Below are 4,828 nucleotides of genomic sequence, written 5' to 3' on the forward strand. Positions count from 1 at the left end.
AAAGGAATTGTCGGGAAAGGCAAGGAAATGAAAGGCTGTAGGAAAGGCAAGGCAAAGAAAAGTGAGGGTGGGGTAGACAAGGCAATGGGTGAAAAACATTCCATGCACGACAAGACCAGGATAATAGCAGTAGGGGAGTCAAGGTGGAGGATGGGTGAGCAAGGCAATGCAAGGAGCTGGAATGGTAGGAAGGGCAAGGGAAGGACATGGATGGGTCAGGCGTCCAAAGGAAAGGAATGTTCTGTTAGGTTTGTGGGGGGAGTTGTGTAGGCTTGAAGGAGGTTTCTGATAGGGTTTATTATTTGTCTCTTCAGAGGTGTTCTGGTTTAATTCTGGGAACTGGCTGCCCTGAAAGAAGTTGCTGTGTGCAGTGAAGATTGGAGTTTTGCTGGAAAGCTTCATATAATTGTTTCTACATTGTGTATTTTATAACCTGTATTTGTCAATCTGCCCTGGCTGGAAACTAGTGAACTATTTCAATGTGTTCAGAGAAGTGTTTGTGAAAACAATTGATGTGCAGACTAAAAAATTTAAAGACTTCCTAACTGTCAGTAATCTGGTATTTCTCTGTGTCATTTTATGCTTTACTGTCTATGTTAATTTGAAGCATGTGCAAACCTTGCTTCAAAATCTAAGTCATTGCTTACTGCATACATTTGAAACAACTTTTGCTTATCTAAGTTTTGTTTTTCACTTACGTCCTTTGTGCTTTCCCATGTGCAAGTGAAAGAGTACCAAACTTTTATGTTGTCCTCTTTACTAAAATCAAACAACAAACAAAATAAACTCTCTCTTCTTTGTAGAATAGTTCCTCTGTTGGTACACTCAGATAAGTTATTTTTGTTGGCCCTTCCTTTCATCATACTTCTCAGGACACCTCTGGCAGCTAATTACGTGAGTATTGTTGATCTCTGTGGAAACTCCTGACAACAGTAAATAACGCTCTACTTGAATGCTGCTTGCCTGTTGAAATGTGGTCAGTTTTTAGGTGAGAGTCATACTTCTCCTAGTTTTGTGTGTTTGGTTGGAGGGGGGGTGGTTTTGGGAATTAATTGATTAAATAGAGTTCAAGCTAAATTATTAGCAGTGATATTTGTATAAGGCTGAAGAGCCTCTATTATGATGCAATTTTTAAAAATACATTGTCAGGCTCTTTTTAATGTGGTCATAGTCAAGGAGCAAAAAAAGAAACTTATTTTTCATATAAGTTTAGAATTCTTGGAGGTGTGTGGCTGTGTTGGCTGTCTGGAGTGCATACATATGCTCTAATATGAATTTTAATATTTAAGTTGTTCCTTAGGATAAACTAAAGCAGGCTTACATAACTTTTAAAATAGCAAATGTAAAAGTACCAAGAACTGTTAAGAGCAGCTTACTTTTACAGGAACTGGGAAAATTAATTCAATCTGTCTCTCTAGAAAATAAATTTTCTTAGACAGCTTTCTCATATTCTCTCTTACTTGCTTGCAAAAGAAATCTGCACCAGATAAATGTCTCTTTCGCATTAAGAATACTGGACAGGTTGGTTGCTTTTAAAATCAAGGTTGGTTTAAAATTACATCTGTGTGTACCTTAAATCTTCTTCTTCCGCTTTCTTCCATATCATCCATGTCCTGTCAAACACCAGCAGAGGATAGAAGAAAAAATTGTAAATGTCTGTCATACAAAAGAGATGACAGATTTTGGTTATAATTCATGATTAATGGCAAGATATCTCTTACTATTAAAAACAAGTGAGAAAAGAAAATTACTTGTCATGCACACAAATGAAAGTAGTGATGCTGTCTGCAAGATCCTGTCTTCTACAGCATGTCAGTATGGTGAATTTGGTGTACTTTGTTTGTGCTTTTTTTCATGAGATAATGGTATACAGGGTGTATGCTATTATAGTCACAAGTGATCAATGGTAAATTCTGTGCTGTTTTTTTGAGCTCCACTGAAGGCAAGAGGAAACTTGTGTTCTGGTCATGTTTCCTACATGTTCATCTACACCAGTTCATTTAATGGGGTGCTTTCAAGCAACCCTTGTGTTTCATGACATAATACAATAATAAAATAAGACTGCCAGAATTGCCTTTTCTTTGGAAATGGGATAGATGAAAATTTGAGTCTGACAACAGAATGGCACTGTATAAAGAGCTATAAATTAAAGTATAGAATGTCTATGACCTCTTTCCCTTTCTCCCTGTATTCTTCTGAAATGTGCCAGCACTGAGCTATTGTAGTCATTGCAGCAAATGCAATAATGTTGTACAGTTTTACCCATGTCTTTCCCATGCCAGTGTCTCACTTCAAGATGTTTCAGTAAGAGTTTCTTCCTAGGTTTCAAAGAATTTAAAACTCTGATAAACTTCCTTTTTTTTTCCCATTCAGCTTGTGTTTTGAACTGAGACAACCTGATTCAGGAAGGAATAAACCACATGAATTAGTTTGTTGCATAGACATCAAAGACCTGCTATAATTAGAATAAATGTTTCCACATTGTTCCTTAAGTGGAGGCGTGAAATTCCATGTCACCAGCATTGGATCTGGGGTTTGGTTTTATGGCAACAGGATCAACATTTCTTTTATTTATTTTTTTTTTTTCTTCTTTTTTCTTTTTTTCCTTTTTATTCTGAAGTGCTTCTGCAGCCCAGCACAGAGACCGGCTGGGCTTTGGGGTGCTGCCTTTCAGCCACCTCACAGGGTTGTGGGGAACACACAGCCTCTTGCCCTGTTGCTGCCTTACCCAAAAGCCATGGCAATCTTCTCTGCCCAGAAAGTCTTTCTGATCTTCAGGCCCCAGGGTGTCTTGATCTACTTGGGCAAGTACCTTGAAATCCCTCTTAGCAGCACCCAAAAGTATTTGCGATTTGCAGTCTCAAGAGTCCTTGTCATGCACAACCTAAAATGGCGGTGCCTGCTGTGTGGGATGAGACCAGATAGACAAGTCCTGAATGATCCTGATAGCTTTCCTATCAGCAAAGCTGAGGAGAGCTGCCTCCAAGCCTCCTCCAAGCCTGCTGCCCTGGTTCTTACCAGGACAGGGTTAATTTTTGCATTAGCCAGGAGGGGCATGGCCAGGACCCAGAGGTTATTCTGCACCACTTCAGGTCATATGCAGAGGGTGGGGGGAAGGGGTCCCTTCTGGTGGCATAGTGTGAAGTGAGTGGTCAGGGTAAAATCAGTTTCCACATGGTGAGCATTTGCATGTGAATTGTTCCCATCTTACACTGTGTTGGGGTTTTAGTTTAGTTTTAGTTTTTTTTCCTGTTAAAGGAATTTTCTCCCATATGCATGTTGCTAGGGGACAAATAGCTGTACTTAAGAAAGACAAAAAGGGGGGTGGGGCGGGCCTGGCTACTCCTTTGTCTACACCTGGGTGTGGGGTCAGTTGTCCGGCGAGAGAAGCTGCAGAGAAAGGAGCTGCTGCTTCTTTCTTTCGGCCGTTCTTTCTTTCTGCTGGAAACAACGCCAGGACCCCAAAAGCCACTTTCCCTGCCCTGCTGGAGGCTGGGCTGTGGCTGCCCTGCCCCGCTGCTGCTTCGAGCTTTCGCTACGCTGTAGCCGTGCTCTCCCTGCCTGGGTGGACCTCCGGGGGATTCCCCTTTTGGATACATCTCGTCTGCCACCCGGGATTTGTGTTTGTGCCTGCCGCTCCAGCCTGCCGCTCCAGCCTGCCGCTCCAGCCTGCCGTTCCAGCCTGCTGTTCCCGAGAGTCCGGGATCGGCTGCCCAGGGGTTTGTGAAGCCTTTGTTCCATCCCTTACCGGGATCCCAGGGCACTGGTGCCGTGTGCTTCCCGAGCTCGCTCCGGAGCGCCCCCTGCAGCCGCGGGGGAACCATCGCACCTGCCCTGCTCACCGGGAGCCGCCAGCGCCCCTGCCGGCTGCGAGCGGAACTGCACCCGAGGGGAAAGGGCCTGACAGCCGAGAAGGCTGGGACTGGGTTTGTGATTGCTGTTACTGCCATAGTTGTTGTTGTTTTGTTTGACTGGTTATATACATATATATATATATATAGTAAAGAACTGTTATTCCTATTTCCCACATCTTTGCCTAAAGGCCCTTGATTTCAAAATATAATAACAAAGAGGGAAAAGGGGTTATATCTGCCACATCAAGGGGGGCTTCTGCCTTCCTTAGCAGACACCTGTCTTTCAAAACCGAGACAGATCTTGGTGCCCAACGTGGGGCCTGAGGGCATTAAGAGAGAGAGGTGAAAAAGGAATAACAGTTCCTGGGTAACTTTATTTTGTGTGCTGGATATTGGAACCTTGTTAGGCAGCACTATGTGGTCTAGTTTACCCTGGTTCGGGTGGCATGTGGCCGTGGCTATATTCTTCCCCTTTGCAGCTCCTTACTTGAATATGGGTCCTCTGACTAAGGCTACCATTGCTGTTATCCAGCTTGCGTTATGGGTCGAGAAGGTGAGGAATTCATGGGTTTTTAACTTCCTCCGGAATGTGGGCACATGGATAAACGGCTATCACACACTGAGCACATTTTTTGGGGTTATGTTAACAATGGTACCTTCTGTGAGGAAATGACACCAGGGGAAGTTTTCCCCAACCCCTCAACCAGTTCTTTGGGCCCACCCCATCAATTTTCGAAGGGTTTAAATTCCCTCTGAATACTAACCATCTGTGCTGATAGGCCTACTCTATTTAGCACTCAAGGATAAGTTGAGATTGGCTTGGATACTACCCGGACACCAGCCCCAGAGACTAGAGAGCCTACTCCAGAGCCTGATCCTGCCCCAGAACTGACATGGCCCCAGAGAGTAGAGTTCCTACCCCAGACCTGATCCTGCCCCAGAACCTGACACGGCCCCAGACACTAGAGACCCGC

Source organism: Corvus cornix, chromosome 15 (assembly GCF_000738735.6).
Source record: "Corvus cornix cornix isolate S_Up_H32 chromosome 15, ASM73873v5, whole genome shotgun sequence".
Classification (NCBI taxonomy): Eukaryota; Metazoa; Chordata; class Aves; order Passeriformes; family Corvidae; genus Corvus; species Corvus cornix.